Source organism: Delphinus delphis, chromosome 11 (assembly GCF_949987515.2).
Source record: "Delphinus delphis chromosome 11, mDelDel1.2, whole genome shotgun sequence".
Lineage (NCBI taxonomy): Eukaryota > Metazoa > Chordata > Mammalia > Artiodactyla > Delphinidae > Delphinus > Delphinus delphis.
Genome location: NC_082693.1, coordinates 11,654,510 through 11,674,880, shown reverse-complemented (window position 1 = coordinate 11,674,880; position 20,371 = coordinate 11,654,510). Strand labels below are relative to the sequence as shown.

The 20,371-nt window shown below is 35.3% G+C and overlaps 1 protein-coding gene across 1 annotated transcript in view; it reads right to left on the bottom strand.

The window, feature by feature from the left end:
• ATF7IP (activating transcription factor 7 interacting protein) overlaps positions 1–19,881 on the bottom strand; it is a 127,650-nt gene extending 107,769 nt beyond the window's left edge. Inside the window, exon 1 of the mRNA XM_060024327.1 lies at positions 19,746–19,881. The gene's annotated coding sequence lies outside the window, so the exon portion shown is untranslated. The remainder of the gene's footprint in view (positions 1–19,745) is intronic.
• Between the last annotated feature and the right edge of the window lie 490 nt (positions 19,882–20,371).

The window sequence follows — 20,371 nt, the reverse complement described above, 5'->3', positions numbered from 1 at the left end:
AAGTTAATGGAAGTAAAATAAGCATACTACAGCTGTTGATAAAACTGAGCTAATTATTCCAAAAACATTTTAGGCCACTGAACAAATAAATACTGATTAACTTAGGAAAAACAATAATGTTGCTAAAAGAATTTTAAAATAAGAACAAGTAAAAACACAATTTGGGGGCAAGGCAGCAATTTTAAACTGTTAAATCATGTAAATATAGAACTTATATACTACCTTCATGAAAATTTGTAAGTCAAAAAAGAACATGAAGAATATATGTTCTAGAATACTTCTCAAACTGAATTCCATAGTCCCTTAGCGCCTGGATGTCTACAATTAAGTGACCTAGATCCTGACACTAATAATAAGATCATAATTGTCATACGTGATCTGGTTTCAAACCTTTATTTTCATCGTAACAGCCTAATTGTTCTCATTTTATTAAGAAAATTAATAAGTAAATGTTATAATTTTACATTATAAAATAATTACACAATAATAAAATACCATACATATATCCCTTTAATATTCTGGGGTCCTTCATAAGAATTTAAGGTGCAAAAAGTTACTGTCTTTTAAAAGTTTCTGTATTTAGAAAGATCAAAACTTACTGTTCTATGTCATATTAGTCAGGGATATATTCATAATACTCTATTGACAAAGCTAGAGGAATGCACAATACTATTTAGAAAAAAATTTATTAAGTACTGCGATCCAAACATCAGTGCTTTAATTATAACTAACTGTTCTGCTATCTGAAATAATACGTGAATAAAAATTTCATTCTCCTACTTTCTGGGTCACTATGGACTTACAATATCTCAATAAACTTTTCTATTGATACTTCAGAACAATGTTAAGAAAGCTTTTTGAAAATTTTGAAACTAAATTTACAAAATTATTGAGTCATTACTTTTAAATATATCACAGATTTTAACTAAGATAAGGTGGACATCAACAGTTCATTTCACTTAACTAAAAAACCGAGATTTACTTCAGCCCTGTTGTATAAGCATACATTAGATACAAAGAAAAAGGGTATCCAGACCTAGAAGATGTGAATTATTTCTAAATTCAAAATCTGAATCTGAATGCCAATTTAAGCAAAAAATAGTTAGGATGAAAAGTTAGCCCCATCAAAAATGTGAAAAATTGGATGGCTGGGAGGAGGCAGCATAATGAGAAAGAACTGAAACCCAGTTAAAAAAAAAAAAAAAAAAAAAAATCTAACAATGTTAAAAATTTGTTTATTTTTGTAACTGTGATTTACATCCAGAGAATTAACATTCTTCCCAAAAAGCTACCAAACAATACCTCCAAAACACACACACACACACACACACACACACACACACACCCAGAAAAATCACAATCTTCATGCAAAACACGGCTTACTTATGGCTTCTTTTTAAAAAAATCTACTGAGATAATATATTGTTTTTAATTTCTACAAATAAATATCAAGCAAACTAAAATATCCAACATAAAAGGAACATTAAGTTAATCAGGGCCAGAAAAGCACTACTGTGGTGATCAATTGTTCTGGCAATGTCAGAACATAAGACGGTGAGAAATTACAGGAATTTAACCTTTGACCTCACCATCCTATGTACTGTTTCCATAACAGAGGCTTCAATGTTCTATCAGCAAACATTTCAACTTCTTAGCAAGCAAGCTCTTAGTTCGCCTTCCTATATAAACTTAGTAAAATTCAAATGTTTTTTAATTAAAATGTTCAGAGATAAAGAGTAATGTGGTTCTTACCTCTGGTCCTGATGCATGTGACAAATCTCCTCAGTGGCATAGTAGCTGCCTAAGCAGCTACAAAGACTAGGTTAGCAGCCATTTTGAGACAGCTGCACTGTCTCAGTTGCACTAAAGTGTAATTAAGATGGCTCCAGTGTGCACTCAAGAACTCACACAGTGGAAACTCAGCTATGTATCAAACAAAGCCCCTCCCACTTTGTCAGCCTGCAGGAAGCTGAACACTGACAACAGCTAATGCATATACTGCAACAAACAATGCAGCTACTCACAACACAGCAAACAGAGAAGGCAGCAAGCCAGTTTTGTAACATAATGCCTGTGAATCCCGACTTGCAATACAGAGTTTGGGCACATCCTGATCCCAGACAGCTTGAAGTCCATGCCACATATTAGCAGTTACAGAGATAGAGCCAAATCACACACAGCAAACATCAGGGAATTTGCTTGAAAGAAAGCCTCCATTTCAGTCCAGAAAAAAAAAAAAAAGTCAAACTATGCTCAAGGTCCTTTTTTTTTTTTTACTCTTTTATAGTACTTTTTACATAAAAAGAGTGCCAATTTTTATAATTTCTAGAAAGTTAAGTTGTTTAAATCCTGATAATCGATTTCCATTTATAGAAGGCTAATTAAAGGTTTTTCCCACAGAATCTAAGCCCCAAAGTGCTCAAATCTAGCCGAATGGTTAAAGCTTGCAATCAAATTATTGAATCTTGACAATAATTTTAAATAACTGCTGGGGAAGACTAGAGACATTAGAGCTACAGTGGCAACAAAGCTTATTTTGAGTAATCTGCCATAAAGATAAAGAACAATTTCTTCTCTTCTGTAGTCCAGATGGTCACAAAGACATCTCCAGGTGAGTGGTTGGTCCCAGGGCAAATTAAATTTCATGCAGTGGCTCAGACCTCCCAACATTCTGATATGGGTGAAAAGCAAATAAAATAAAGAATGTAGACACCCCCGGGGGAAAAACAAATAGGAAGAACAAAAGGGTAAAACTCAGTCTGAAAGTGGGTGTATTAAGAAGACAAATTTGTTTTAACAGTAACCAACCATCAAGAGAAGGACAAAAGCACAGAAAGAACCTGTTTGCTTGATAGCTCACATCAGCTAGGAAATCCATCTTTTCCTTTTGTCTTACTTGGTTTACCATCCTAAAATTTAGCTGCCTTGTGCTGTTTTGTCTCTATCTACCACTAGATGTAGGTATTTATTAAAACACGTTAAGGGTGTAAGGGGGTGGTAGGGGTACAGCAAAAAGGAGACTGGCCCCATAAACTGATGATTGTTCAAGCTGAGTGGTGGGCACATGGAGCTCATTTTTTCATTCTATTTCTGTATATATTTGAAATTTTTCCATAATAAAAGTTAAAAAAAATACTCAGCTTTTAAAAAGTCTTTATTTATTCTCCCTGAGGTAAACCAGATAACGTAAACTGCTTTAAGTACTGTATGAGGGAAAAAAAAGTTTATAGTTGATCTAAGCCACATTAATTCTTCAAAAATATAATGGATTCTCTGAGGGTGGCTCGAATCTATTTGCTAAAAGCAAGAGGTAAACTAGGAAAGATTCGAACAGGATAGACATTACTGGAGCACTAGAATGTGGCTAAGGTTAACGGAGAGACAACCAACCAAAACATTTAGAGCTGCCTGATGAAGAGCAGCTGATATTCAAAAAGCAGATTCTTTCGGAAGCCTGTTCCACAAAGGTTTAAATTATGTAATATACCTTCAAACGTGCGGTGCTCCCCACACCTCCCTCAGCCTCCCCCGTCTCGCCAGACACCTTCCAATGTAAATACTAAATACTTTTTTCTCAGTCTAAGCTTTCCCGGGCAAGCTAAGATGCTGGCTATTGGCTATAAGATCTACCTTTTCACCCAATTTAGACTTCAAAATAAGAGACATAATCTAAGTTCCCTCCTTATACCAATCCTCCTCCAGCCACTACGATCATTTTACTACTAATTTACTATATCCTCTCTATTATCCCAAGGCACGTAAGTCAAATCAATATAATGATTGCCTACTTCATGCAAGGGGCTTTAGAAGACAAAGGAGTAGGGAAGTCCATTAATATAAATCAAGGCTTCATATAAGTTTTTATATACATTGTTTAAACTAATTCTCACATTAACCCTACAAGATAGGTTTTATCTCCAATTCGTGATCGAGGAAACATGCTCAGAAATTAAATAACTTCACGAAAGCGCTAATAGCTAAAATACATCCTAGACTACACTCAGCCCAAGCCTACTGGAGCTTTGTCTGTCCCTTCCCACACTGGTTCTGTTTCTGTGCATCACGGAAACAACTTAGGAAAGAATAACGGTTAGGCTGTTAGTCAGGTAAGTGGTGTCACTGCCAATGTTTCATTCACTCTTTATCCCAAAGAGACTATCCCGGTTCACCCAATAAACCCTACTCATGATTCAACCTAAATTATCTTATCACTGACAATCTCTTCCTTGCTCTCCTTTCCCCTTACTATGCCCAACCCACAAATTGCTGGTGTAATTGCTCTCTCAAGGTCTTTTATATATACCATCATTATACTTAGCATATTTCACTATTTATATCTTTATATATGAGTTCTTAAAGGACAGAAACAACTTAATTCACTTTCCACTCACTTTCATAGTGTGAAATAGTATTTATTTGCTCAATAGATGGTGAGTTGAAAGTAATTCCCTGTGTTTGCATTTCTACCACAAAAATCTCCGAAAATTCTACATCCTTAGGAACCTTCATTTTTAGGATCTCAACTCTTACTTTCTAGCAAGAAGAAGAAGTCAGCTAAGTTTTTAGTCTTGACCTAAACAGCTCTGTACTTCAAAACCCAAGGTGGAAAAAAATACCTTTTGCAGGGCATTTTTCAGTTTTTAAAGTGTTTTTAGAGGCACTACATAGGAGCTAATATGTGTTAGAATAAAGTCTGAAAAATGTCTATAAAAATTATAGAAATATATTATTTACTTTAAAAAGTTTTTAACATTACTAAGAAAGAGTACAGCTTGATTATATAATGTCATAGGTTAAAAGAAATTTGGTTTTGGAAGGGTTAGTCAGAAAACCCAATCATTGCTTATTTGTGAAAGCAAAACACATTTGGAAGGCATTTCTAATGTAAGGTAAACATCTCCATGATTACTCAATGTTTTACCTCTTCCTAAATAAAACTAGCCCTTTTCATATAATTTTTTCATTTCACTCTTACAATGACCATGTAAAATAATAGTGCTATAATCTCAAATTTTTCACGACCAGAGAATGTAATCATTTGCCAGGGGTCACACAAGTAGTAATGAAAAAGAACTATAGGAGAATTAAGTTTAGTCAACTATTACACTTTTTATATATCATATATCACACTATTAGAAAACTCTGGGGCTTCCCTGGTGGCGCAGTGGTTAAGAATCCGCCTGCCAGTGCAGGGAACATGGGTTCGAGCCCTGGTCCGGGAAGATCCCACATGCCACAGAGCAACTAAGGCCAGGCACCACAACTACTGAGCCTGTGCTCTAGAGCCCACGAGCCACAACTGCTGAAGTCCACGTGCCCTAGAGCCCGCGCTCCGCAAGGAAAGAAACCACCACAGTGAGAAGCCCGCACACAACAAAGAGTAGTCCCCACTTGGAGCAACTTGAGAAAGCCTGCACTCAGCAACGAAGACCCAATGCAACGAAAAATAAATAAATAAATTTATTTTTTTTTAAAAAGAGGAAAAAAAACTTTGCACATGCAGAATATTGAAAATTCCATGGAACCTAAAAAAATGGTTTCAGCGTATTAAGTAGAAAGTAAACACACTTTTCATTAATTTAGTTAATACACTTTAATTACACAAGTTACTATCAACGTTTTATATATATATATATATATATTTTAAAAGAGAAAAGGAACATTAGAAGGTTACTAAGATGATAAACTGAAAACACCTAACTTCACTCCCTCAAATCCCACTAAAACTACAGTGGAGGTATTTTTTGAAGGCATAAATCCTCAAGAACAAAGAGAAAAGTAAAAGGGACAATAGCTACATGATTTGCGGAGCTGGAAAATAAGCAGAACCACTGGTAACTAAGTCAGCAGTTCCCAAAACACTATATTCTAAGCTGCATTGGGGATAAATTAAGAACCAGTTTGATTTACATGGCAGAAACTTCAAAAGACATAGAAACTAGAAGAACTAAGCACTTTGGAAATTGGGGTGAAGGGAGCAAATAGTAGGATTGTATGACTAAAAAAGAGAATACCAGTGAAAGCTGTTTGTGAAGCAGTAAGATACCGTAGATGTCCCTCATCACATTCCACTGAATGCCTGCTCTCCCCAATCCTAGCAGAGGTCTGAAAACAATATCCACAGTTAAAAATGAGAGTAGCATACCAAAAAGACGGACTGAGTGCTCACTGAAGAGAATCCAATCCTCTTCCTCCATTAATCTCCCAGAATGCTAGCAATCCGATCCTTACTATGTATGAAAATGTAAGACTACTCTCTGAGGGTAGTTAACAAGCACAAGACACAAGGCCTTAAGGTCTTGGGAGCTCTCCAAAAGCAGCCCACCCAGATCAGCCTCTATAATGAAGTCCAAAACTGACAAATTTAGATATGCTAATCAACTTTTTACTCTTCCACAACATATTATATACAGTCAGGCAAGGAAGAGAAAGGCAACTAAGAAAAGTCTAAGAGTCTAAGATGGAAGACAGAAATAAAAAAAAAAACACAAAGCAACAGACTACACAGGAAGAAAACTTCAAAAATAAATTAATATCTATATATATCAAAAGATGCTGCATTCATTTGTCAAGAATAGAATACTACAGGCAAGGATTACAAAACAGAAATTAGGAATATGATAGAAAAAAATGAAAAACTCAATAAAAGGACCTGATGATAAGAAATCTACCTGAGGGCTTCCCTGGTGGCGCAGTGGTTGAGAGTCTGCCTGCCGATGCAGGGGACACGGGTTCATGCCCCGGTCCGGGAAGATCCCACATGCCGCAGAGTGGCTAGGCCCGTGAGCCATGGCCACTGAGCCTGCATGTCCGGAACCTGTGCTCCACAACGGGAGAGGCCACAACAGTGAGAGGCCCGCGTACCGCAAAAAAAAAAAAAAAAAAAAAAAAAAATCTACCTGAGCAAAACGACAAAGCTGTCAACAAGAGAGAGAAGAAAATTTGAGTATCCATCCAAAAATTCACATTGGAATGATAGAATGGCAGAAAATATCACCAATGAAATCATTTAAGAAAAATTCCAGGACTGAAAGGCAACAGCTGCTAAATTGAAAGGGCCTGATGAATTCCAGCAAACAATAATAAATAGATCCATTTGAAGGAATTAAAGTGAAATTTCAGAACACCTGGAAACTAATAACAGATTCTACATGCTTCCATTGAGGGAAAAAATCAAAAATAAGCACGGCTTCAGATTTCTCAGTAGTAACAGAAGCAAAAAGCTAATGGAGCAGTGCCTTTAAAATTCTAAAGAAAAGTGATTTCCAACCTAGCTTTGTATACCTAGCCAAACTATCAATCAAGCATTAAAAATATAAAATGACAATTTTCAGACACACATAAGTCTCAAAGAACATATCTCCTATATATTCTTTCTCAAAAAGCTACTAGAGAATGTGGTCCACTCCCCCTAATGACAGAATAAGTCAATAAAAAGACATAGCACATGGAAAACAAAGGTCCTACACAGAAGAGGGGTGAGAGAAATCCCCACAATGGTGAATAAAATTCTAAGGATGAAAGCGGTATACCAGATATAGAAAGCAAGTAGGCTAGCCTGGAAAAATGAAAATCAAGAAACAAAAATGAGTCACGATCCTTGCTGCCACTGTACCTGAGGAGGAAAAAAAGTGTCTTCTAAATAAACATTAAAAAATCCTTAGTAAAGGATTGTACCAAATCATCTCAACTATTACTATTACATGGATGAGATTCATGGATACAGGCATCCTGGTATAAAATTACCTTCATGGATGGACCTCTGTCATAACTGTATCAAGAGAATGAGTCATGATTTCCATAATTCTGTTATAGTTCAGGGCAGACAACTTTGTGTAAGTAGATTACTTAACTCTAGATCAGGAAGATAAGAATTATTTAGGACTAAATGAAATGATTTAATTGTGGTTAACATTTTCTTTTTAATGGTCATATAAGAAAAATACTTTCTTCTTAATCTACCTTTAACCCTCAATTTAAGATATATTTTGTATAAATAGTAATTTAAATAGTATCTTGATCCAATACCCTCAGAATTCCGGGGGGGCGGGGGGGCAGAATATCCTATGAAAGACCTTACTACAGGTTTTAAGTTAATAATCTATGAGAATATTTTAAGAACAATTCTATAAAAAAATACTGAATATATTGATTGGCCTTGTTTAAAAACTACTTAGAAGAATGATTAAATCTTGTATAAAGTATCATAACTGAGTCTCTCTACTTTTTATGAACCCACTTACATAGTTTCAATGAGAATCTGTTTTCCTTCCTTTCAGAATAAAATGGATAAATCAAATTTGTAACCATGACCACAGAAAAATGCAACGTTTAAAAACAAATCTCTTTTAATTAGCTATGACAGGGAACAAGGACTGCATCTCAAATGTAGAAATGATGCCTTCTAGGTCTTCACAGGAAATCAATATAGTATCTCTTTCATAACTTATGGATTCCCAGCTTTAAGAGGAATAAAGAATATCACTTCCTGACAGACAAGGAACACTGACAAATGTGGGACTCTTAGAGAACCCACTTACTTACAGTTTTAAGTAATGCAGGCAAAATCTCATTGAGATAAATTAAATGGCTCTTGGTTCCTAATCTTGTAATCAAGCAAATAAATAAGTAAATTATTATGCTTTATAAAACTAGACAGAACTTACCTCTTATATCAAATGGACATAGTTTTGTTAAGCAGACAAAGAGAAGCCTTTCTATACTTAACAATACGTCATTAGTTCAATAAACGAGTCAAACAAAACATCGAAATAAAGAATCAGAAAATTATTAAACAAACTTATATGATCAAATCTGTACCTTAGGGGCAGAAACTTGGCCACGGGAAGGGTTATGGAAGAAAACTGACACTTTGTTTTGCCTCAATTTTAAGTGAGCATGCCCAGCAAGTTCCATAGCTGAAGGGTAAATAAGGGGTGAGGGATCACCCTGCACCCTAAAATTACAAAAAGAAAACAGGATAATTCTATGTGGATCTAGCTCCCAAAATAAATGACTTCATCTCTAACTTTGGCAATAATGACAGTCTGAAGAATTATGACAAACCTTGAAGATAAATAATTAATGTGAGAAAATGGCTGCTTTTTCACCATGATGAGGCTCAGAGATTTAGTAATCTTTGAGGGGTTTTTATTCTTAAATACTCTGGTAGTGCTTTTTGGTTTTGTTTTTGTTTTAATTTAATGAATAAGTCCTAAAGCTGGACTCTCTCACAAACCTTTGCAAATAAACTACGTTTCTAAATTCATATTTTTCCTACTAGTAAGGGGCATGATTAAACCTACTTTTCTAAGTTGCTTTTTAAATGTATGTAAGTTCTAACTCCAGTAAGGAAGAATACTGTCATTTTCCATATATCTCCTTGTACTGCAGGGCTCCCTAAAGCTTCACGTAGCTGCCTCTTAGTAAATATTCATGTCTTACTAATAGATTCATCAATTGGTTGAAGCCAGAGATTAAAAGTGTGTCAGGAACAAATGCTAACATTTTATATAATTAATCTCATTTAATCTCTCAAAATAAGCCTACCAGGTAGGTGGTATCACCATTTTATATGTAAGAAATACTGCTGGGAAACACAAATTGGCCAGGTTCCAATACAAAATTACTGTACTTTCCCCTTCATGATATTACTAACTGGTTTTAGGAAAATTCTTTGTCTTTTCTTTTGTTCTTTCTTTTTCTTCTGTCAATTTGCTTGCATATTTTTAATTTGCCAACTATTATATCACTTAAAATATGTTTGATGGAGAAGAGAATTACACAACTCAAAATAATTATGTCATTCCATCTTTTCATCAAACCCTTATTAATTTCATACATATGTCCTTCAGAATTATATTTTAGAAACTTCTTATTAATAGGTAAGCAATGGTGTTTTTAAAATTTTTTCTATTTCTTAATGAATGGGATTGAAGAATTTTTTCCAAGTTATTTTACTGTTTATAATTTTCCAGATGCAAAGTGTCTGTCAAATCTTTTGACAATTTACCCAGTGGATGCTTGCTTAAGTAAACTTCATGGTTAATTATTTAAAAACAACAACTAAAAGTTCTGACATGTAGATTATCATGCATTAAATGAAAGGAGCTAGAACATCTTACCTTTTTTTTTTTTGCACCTAAAACAAAGGGGTTCTATTCTTTCAATAAGCAAATATTTATTGAATATTAAGGTAGGTATTGTGGAATGCAATTTTATACTTTTATTAGCAGTCTTATTATACCTAATTAGAAAGGGTTTGTCCTTAAAATGCGACATTTGCCAGATACATCAGTAAGATAAAATTCCTAACTGCAGGAAGCTTATAAAGTACTACACAAATAATCATAAACATAAAAGTTGAAAGGAATAAATGCCTTTAAAAGAGATACAAAGTAAAAAGAGAAATTAGAGAACTTCCAGCTGAGGATAACAATATCCTTTATTAGGTACATTATGTAGGCACCATGGCATCAATGATTTTTTATTTACAAAAATCAAGGATTTATATCAGAATATGTTCTCCTAAATGTAATACTTTCTTTCCCACCTCTGAGATTTTGAATACCCTCTTTATTCCCTTTACTAAGAATATCCTTGTAATTCTTCTTTTAAAATACAACTCTTCTGGGATATCCCTGGTGGTCCAGTGGTAAGACCCTAAGCTCCCAATACCGGGGGTCCAGGTTTGATCCCTGGTCAGGGAACTAGATCCCACGTGCCGCAACTGAAGATCCCACGTGCCGCAACAGAGACCCGGTGCAGCCAAATAAATAAATAAATATTTTAAAAAAAATTTTTTTAAATACAACTCTTCTAAGGTTTCCTTGACCTCCCCCCAACAGAGTCCCACTTTCTGTGCCTTACACAGATATCTATTGTGTTACACTTATCATCTACAAAGAGCTGTTTTTAATTAGTTACTTATTACTTATCAGATAAGTTTTACTTGTAAGCAAAGAATTTATGACCACAGTTATTTTTTACCTGTGTATATTACAAGGCCCTCAAAAATCACATTTTCCATCTTGAGAAATCATAAACTCAACTTTGAAACTAAAAGAAGCAGTTCAAACAATTGTCAGAGTTTACCTACAGTCCTTCATCCTTTTAAAGTAAGTTAACTGGCAAGATTCAAAGATAGTACACTGAATTCTTGCAAAACTAATCATGATTTAATGTTTTCAAAAGCAAGCAGAAAGAGGAAAACCTCTGCCTAATAAGGTAAATATTTATAGTAACTACAATCTGTCAGGAATCATGATTACAAAGCTCTCAAAATTCCATTTCAAAGGAAGATATATAGTTACAACTGGATCTAATTCTTAAAACAGAAAACCAGTTTTCAATATCAAATTATGAATTAATTAGAGACCACTTCTCCAGCTGCCTTTAGTAGCAGAAAAGGCTAACTGTTCTCTAATACCCATTTCTCTCCTTCTTTTATAAAATTTTCTAATTTTAGCTGAACACATGGTTGTCCAGCCAGATACTACATTTCCCAGCCAAGTATGTTCCAGTGATTAAATTCTCACCCATAACACATGAATCTAAATGATAGTACTACTTCCAGATGAGGCTCTCAAAACAATGAGCGTGCACTCCCATTGTTCTTTCTCCCTTGCCCCTGGCTGGTGAAAGCAGCCATGTTCAACCCAGAAATCATGTTCAACATATGGAAACCATACATTAAGCCAAAGCCACTTACAAACCTGAAGAGTTTTTCTCTGTATTATTACACAAGAGAAATAAACATCATCCTTAACAGTAACAGAGTGTCTCAGAGCAGTTTAGCCTTTACTGTAATCCAATCAGCTCCTGACATTGACTACCTAAAAGGAAATAAAAGAAGTTCAAAAACAGTCTCTTTTCCATACTCTTCCCCATTTCTTCCTTCTCTTGAGACATTTAATCTAATAATGGTAACAGGGCAGGTACACTCCTAAGCTGGCAAGTCTTAGTTGAAAATGAGCTGAAGCAGTCAAGTTGTTCGTTACTGATTCACCAAAATCTCTTTTTCTTTTGCTCCTGGTCCTCAAAACAGCAGAAACTCTTCCTACCTTCTAAGTTTACCTTTCCACAAAATGGAAGACATCATCTTGGACAATTACTGGCTCAAGGAGAGATCCTTTTACAGCCCTGTCCGTTCTCAGAACCACTATTCCAACATACAATTCAAGTTCCTCATTAGAATGTAAAAGTGCCATGCACATAATTCCTGGGTACCTACCAAGACAACAGTTCCCAAAGTAACACAGGGCTACACAAACAACAAAGAAAGGGAGAAAGGATTATACGGTTTGACATAATAACACTACTACCTCACATCATCATCATAAAAAGGGGTCTCTCTCCCAAACTAAAGGGAATATATCTAGTTATTCCTAGTTACTAGAACTATAACTGATAATTGTTTTTTGTATAACAAAAAATAACACAAAATTCTTAATAATATTCTAAACAATGAAAAATTGCAGACATGAATAAGTGAATATTTCTGATGGTAAAGTTAATATTTCTGATGGTAAAGGTCATCTTCATTTCCCAGACATTCATGTTTACATAGGCCCAATTATAAAGACTCTCAGGAAGATAATATCAACTGTACCCTTAGGCCTGCCACATTTTTTGGAAGGTGACCAAGGAGATGCCCGGGTCATTCTCTTAAAGACTCAAAAACCCAAAGATCAAAATTCAAAACTGAAAACGTTCACATTGTATAAATAAACACTAGCGCCCTGGTTTTCTCACTTTGCAGCACTTAAAAAACTGGAAATGCTGCCCAGCAATCATAGTGTCTCCGATACAAGATGGATTCCACCGTACAACCTGAAGCATATATAAACGGTTTAATTTTGTGGAATTCACTTCTCTGTTTTGAAAAAAGTAAAATAACAGAAAAAAAACACTGATTTCCTCTGCAGATTGCATGACAATCTAAGAACACTGAGAAGTAATTTTTAGTCTTGGACTCTCTAAAGAACATAACAAGATCAAATGGGCAAGGATTTTAAAAAAAGAAGCTCCACTAATGGATAGGTAGTTTCTAGATACTCTAGGAAACTAACAAGGACAATGCTCCCCAGAGCTACTTGATATTTTTTATAATCTACTGTTAAAATATCACCTTATTTTTATTTATAATGCCCTACAGCTGTTAGGAACTCAAAAGCAAGAACTTTACTCTCAAACTTCTTTCTACATGTGACTCCTTTGAAAAACTTGGTATGATAATGTATGAATTTTCCATATACCTCAAAACTTAAAAACAAAAAGTATAATAGAAATCTTTCTAAACCAAATCATACACCTCTCTGTCTTCTTGAACAAATTTAGCATAATTAAATATTCCTATAATTCAGAATCATAAGATCATCTATTACCATAATGAACATGCTATAAATAATGTGTCTTTAAGAATAACAATTCCCAAATTAAGTAACCTCAAAACTAAGTTTTTTAATTCTTGTTCTAACACTTGGAATCTGACAGCTCTTCTCTATCAAGATGCCAGCCATCTCTTCTTGCCCCTATCCATATGCATTTTTCTAGTAGCATTTCTCCTGTCCCTAATTAACTATTATAGTCTGAAAACACAGATACCACAATACATCAGAACTATGAAAAGTTCTCAGGTAAGGGCAAAGGTCATACACAAAAAAATAAAAATATGCAAACTGCTATAAATGGATTTGCTTGAAAAATATCCAAAGACAAAATTTTTTCATTAGAAAAAAAATGCTGAAGAAAAGCCAATAATATCTTAACACAATTTCTACCTATTTCCTAGAGTTATTTTTATAAAGCCAATAATATTTTACCATTTGATTTCTATCTTTAACTTCCTTGATTTCTTCTTTACATGCAACCACCAATTTTTCAAGTTTAACTATATTCAACAAAAATATTTTTACAATAATCTGACATTCTTTCCTGTACCTAATATAAAAATAATTTTTAAAAAGTAGGATTACAACTAAAATACACTATCAATCAAGATTATACTTTTCACTGCAATCAGCACAAAGAATAGATTTAATAGAGAATGAATGTATACTAATACTTAGGGAAACATCCTTATGAGAGGAATATTTAATGTTACCAAAAGAGACTAAAATGAAAATTTTTTACCTTAATTATATATTATTTATTAGGCTCCACACTGGCCAAAAAATGAATCAGATAACTTTTCAAATTTTCTCTGTTTAAAAAAAAAAAAAGGTCGGGCTTCCCTAGTGGCACAGTGGTTAAGAATCCACCTGACAGAAGACCTAAATACACATTTCTCCAAAGAAGATATACAGATTTCCAACAAACACATGAAAGAATGCTCAACATCACTAATCATTAGAGAAATGCAAATCAAACCTACAATGAAGTATCACCTCACACCAGTCAGAATGGCCATCATCAAAAAATCTACAAACAATAAACACTGGAGAGGGTGTGGAGAAAAGGGAACCCTCTTGCACTGTTGGTGGGAATGTAAATTGATACAGCCACTATGGAGAAGAGTATGGAGGTTCCTTAAAAAACTAAAAATAGAACTACCATACGACCCAGCAATCCCTACTGGGCATATACCCTGAGAAAACCATAATTCAAAAAGAGTCATGTACCACAATGTTCAGCAGTTCTATTTACAATTGTCAGGACATGGAATCAACCTAAGTGTCCATCAATAGATGCATGGATAAAGAAAATGTGGCACATATATACAATGGAATATTACTCAGCCATCAAAATAAATGCAGTTGAGTTATCTGTAGTGAGGTGGATGGACCCAGAGACTATCATACAGAGTGAAGTAAGTCAGAAAGAGAAAAGCAAATACCATATGCTAACACATATATATGGAGTCTAAAAAAAAATCGTTCTGAAGAACCTAGGGGCAGGAGACGAATAAAGACACAGACATAGAGAATGGACTTGAGGACATGGGGAGGGGGACGGGTAAGCTGGGACAAAGTGAGAGAGTGGCATGGACTTATGTATACTACCAAATGTAAAATAGATAGCTAGTGGGAAGCAGCCACATAGCACACAGAGATCAACTCAGTGCTTTGTGACCACCTAGAGGGGTGGGACAGGGAGGGTGGGAGGGAGACGCAAGAGGGAGGAGATATGGGGATATATGTATATGTGTAGCTGATTCAATTTGTTATAAAGCAAAAACCAACACAACATTGTAAAGCAATTATACTCCAATCAAGATGTTAAAAAAAAAGAATCCACCTGCCAATGCAAGGGACACGGGTTCGAGCCCTGGTCCAGGAAGATCCCACATTCCACGAAGCAACTAAGCCCACGCACCACAACTACTGAGCCTGCACTCTAGAGCCAGCGAGCCACAACTACTGAGCCTGCATGCTACAGCTAATGAAGCCCATGCGCCGAGCCCATGCTCCGCAAAAAGAGAAGCCACCACAATGAGAAGCCTGTGCACCACAATGAAGAGTAGCCCCCAATCGCCGCAACTAGAGAAAGCCCACACACAGCAACGAAGACCCAACACAGCCAAAAATAAATTAAATAAATAAATTTGGAAAAAAAAAAAAAAGGTCTACGTTAAATACACAAGAAAAATTCTGTTTTCAAATACTGTAGAACACTATCTTGGTAACCTATTTTTCTCATTTCTAACTTCATACTTGCACTATTTTCATGATGCTATATTCTAAAGCAGATTAAAACTGGAAATGTTGTCCTATATCCTCTATCATGTCATCCCTATTAACATTATACCATTATAGGAAACCAGTAAGATAACACCTTAATAGAAAGTAACAGTACCACAATTTTTCTCAGAGTTCCTAAAAACAATACATTTTTGTAGGATCTACAGAAAATGCATCATATTCGTGAATTAAAAAAAAAACTAACAGTATAAAGATGTAAACATACCCTAATTTAGGTTTTATGCAATTCTAAACAAAACTTCAAATAGTTGGTTTTTAAACTTTGCCAAATGTATGTACAAAAGGAGGGAAAATTAGCTTAGAAAATTGTGAAAAGGAATGATATCTACTGCCCCTTCATATATTTATATAGTCTATAGCACTACAGCAAATAAGACAATGCAGTACTGCTATATAAACAAGGCCCAGTTCCAGGGTTGTTAACCTGCTTTTAGATTTTACATTACATATTCTTGTGAGAAGCTGATAAAACTGTAACTCTTTCCCCAGGAAAAAAAAGCACATATGTACACTCACACAAAATTGCGTATATCATGGAATCCACGGAAGTTTTTTAAGTATCTCTAGAACCCCCAAAGGTCAATGGACCTCAAGTTAAATATCCCTAGTAAATGAAGCAGAATTGATAGCTCAAAGTAAGTTATGATCAAAAGGAGAAATGTATCATCAACATAAAATTCTAAGAAAATTAGGAAAAGATGGAAACTAGCAACCCATCTCAATGTCAAAATAAACTCCATATAGGCCAAAAGGTATTTTTTAAGATAATTAAAACATCTAGAAAAAATAAACAGAACAGACGAACATTTAGTTCATCTTACAATATTTTTTATGCAGAGAAGTCCTGGAAGAAATAACACATGAAAAAGCAGTGCATTTGACTTCATAAAAATGTAACAATTCTAAATATGTAAAACCATAGCAATTAAAAAAAAAAATCTTAACTAAAAAAAAACTTCAGGGCTTCCCTGGTGGCGCAGTGGTTGAGAGTCCGCCTGCAGATGCAGGGGACACGAGTTTGTGCCCCGGTCCGGGAAGATCCCACATGCCACAGAGCGGCTGGGCCCGTGAGCCACGGCCGCTGAGCCTGCGCGTCCGGAGCCTGTGCTCCACAACAGGAGAGGCCACAACAGTGAGAGGCCCACGTACCGAAAAACAAAAACAAACAAAAAATAAAATTCAAAAAATATGAAAAGCAAAGGGCTAATATCCATAAATAACTTACACATAAGGAAGACATTAACATTTACCACAGAAAAAGATACACAAAATAACCTCAAACAGCAAAGTCACAAAAAATGAGAAAGTTGCATATATATTAAATATTTAAAAGTTCAATTTCACTAGTTATCAGAAAAAATGCTAACCACCAAATTGATGGTGGTATAGGAAATGCTTTTCAATAAAACTAAGTTTTTATCAGTTTTGTAAATTACTTTAAAAGTCCTTTGTAACAGTAATTTCAAAAAAATATTATGAGATGTAGATCATGACTCATGTACAAGGATGTTCACTGCAGCTTTATTTATAATAGAGAAATGGGCAACGAAATGTTCAATAAGGAAAGAAAGATTTAGTAAGTCACAGTACATTCTTATTAAAGACATCAATATTACATAGCCATTTAAAAATATATTTCAAGAACATTTGATCATTTGGGATATTTTCACAAAATAACTATTATGTAATCATTAAAAAAAAATTTCAAAAGAATAATGAAATGGATAAATATCCACAATAAAATACTAAGTTAAAAGGGCAGGAATGAAATTATGATCCAAATGATAAACTAATTGATCAATCAATAAATGGAAATGTCACAAAAATCAGCAAAAAAGTGTTTATTTCTAATTAATTTTCAATACTTTCCAAATGTGCTATAGTGAAAAAGATTTTAAATGACTCCCAGTAACTTGCTATTCATTTGGTAACCTAGTCTTAATATTAACTGAAATTCCACAACATGCTTGTTATTGACAGAGTACCAATGAACAAACAGTAGATGTTCAGACAATTCATTAATCTTAGTTTTAAATTTATAGAACTATATTTGCCTTTCTAACAAATGTAACAGCAAGACTGTCCTACCAATACATATTTACATAGTACATTATGTTCTTCAGTGTTTCAAGTGCCTCTTATGATCTTCCACATTAACCTAAGAGGCAATCATTTGTATATGCAAATGAAAACATAAGCTTAAATATATAAACCAAAATATTTCACTTTTTTGGAAGTGCAGAATGAACCATGCCCTATAATCAAAGTTCTTTTCTTAACCTAACACATACACACACACACAGACATAGACGTAGATACAGAAAATACAATGTATTTCCAACTCTACAACACCTGAAATAATGTCTGGAGGGTGGAGGCGGTGTGCTGGGTAATTAGCCTGGAAGCATAAAAGGGAAAAGATTACACAACTGCCCTCTAAATATATTTCTCTGTAGAAGACTTCAGGGGTTCAAAAATTATATCAACAAATTTTCTGTTGAGAAAAAAAAGAATTATTCCCTTCACTTCATTCTATCTCCTTTGTGATGTCATTTTTTAAAACTCCACCAACCAAAAGTACTCCCTTCAATTACATCTATTTGATACTTAACCAGTTCTTGTAGGCAATAAAGTCCCTAAACCAACCAAGATTATAAAGCAATAGCCACTTCTTCATCTGACAAGTGACTGACTTAAACTCAGAGTTACATAACCAACCAAGAAAACAATTGTTGTATATACAAACCACAGATGAAATTTATGACAACCATTTACAAGTTTTCAGCTCAGTAAGAAATAATTTACACAATGGTAGAATTATATCAAATGTATAAAACTTCTCCCAGGGGTTTATATAAGATTTAAATATAGTGACACTACCATTTTAAAGTAAAATAATCAGTAACATACTTATAACTACTTTAAGAAACTAAAACCAGGAACATACAATTTTTTAAAATCTAACACAATTGTATCTTACACACATGTATATATGGCAGTTTGGTTTTTTTTAATCAACTGATTTATCAATGATTCACAATTTCCTCATAAAGGCCTCAGTGTAGTTGGCAGTTCTTTGTAGAATTCTTTATCAGAAAAATTTACCAAGTTTAAGTACTATACTTTATATATCATTACAAACAAAATGGTAAGGAAATGATTAATTTTAAAAGTCAAGGTACCAAAAATAATCTAACTGAAGCAGTAATGGACAAGTGATCAGAGACAGAAAAAATGTAAAACTCAAATGCAAGCAAGATCAGAGGCACACACTGATTAAATTAAAACTTCACCGACTGAGGATCAAATTTTTTTTAAAAAAAATAAATACCCAAGGAGATTGAGATTTCTTTTTAAATGACATTATACAGATTCTTCCAATGCCCCCTCCCCTTCATTTTTCCAAAACTCAAATTGTTTCTAGTTTGAAAACATTCCAACAGAACTGGTAAAGATAGGGTTAAAAATGTATTTGCAAATATGCAGTTCAAATAATTGCACTTCCCGTGAGAACACCACTAGGTGCTGATCTTCCGCTCCCTAAATACAAACTTGAATCCAGCAATACCCTTAAAGTGAAGTAAAAATCGAGAACCACAAGGGGACAATCATTTTTACACAAAATTAAGTCCACAGCTTCTCAGAGAATCGGAGAAATACAAGAAAGGAGTTTGAGGTCGGTACGGGAATACAACATAAGAGAAATGTTTTCCATTTAAAATATAGGAATTCGAGCGTAACAAAACGAAACCCCTCAAGAATGAGGAAAATTAAATCTAGAACCCGAATGGCGTCCAACAAGAACATTCTATCTTGAAAATGAATATTGCGCTTGCGCAGCCACCGCCCCGCCAGCTGCACAACTGCAGCTAGAGCCCGACCCCGCAAGATCACGTGCTCCCATGCAGCGCCCGCCCGCAGCTCCGCAACCGCGCAGGCGCAAACACAGCTCCCGCAGCCGCCATAATGCGGTCTCGACTCTAAAGAAATACAGTAATAATTTAACAAAATGTGGTTATAATAGACCCTGGGACTCACATATACCTTTCGAGGTGGGAGAGGAGGGAGGGGGAACCAAATTCCTTCCTACAGAGCCGTCCCGCGCCTCCGTCCCCTCCGCTGCAGCCTCAGTCTCGCGCGCTCCAGTCGCCGCGCCGCCGCCGCCGCTGCCGCCGCCGCCGCCGCCTCCGCAGATTCAAAAACAAACCCGCTTCTCCCTTGCACGCGCCGGGGCCGTTATGCAAATTATCGTAGGCGGGGCTCGGCGGTCGTAATATTGGTCACGCCCACCATGCTTTTAGCCAATGGGCTCACGGACTGGCCGTTCCCCATGCAAATCTTCTGGTTTTTTATTTGAATGAGAAAAATTGGCCCCGCCTCCTGCCGTGGAAAAGAGAAGGAAGTCTGAGGTGGTGGCGCTGCGCCTTTCAGTTGCAGTGAGGTGTGTTTTTTGAGTGGAGCCTTGCCCAACCAGTGAGTAGCGCTTTGTGAGCGCCCTCTATGAGCCTCAGGAAGGAAGGAAGGGAGGAAGGGAGGAAGAGAGGAAGGAAGGAAGGAAGGAAGGAAGGAAATAGGTGAAAGTTAAAGAGCTGAGGTAAAGATTTTCGAAAAAGGCTGGAGTATGTTAGGTTGTTTATCGTTTATATTAAAAAGTCAGAAAATATACCTCA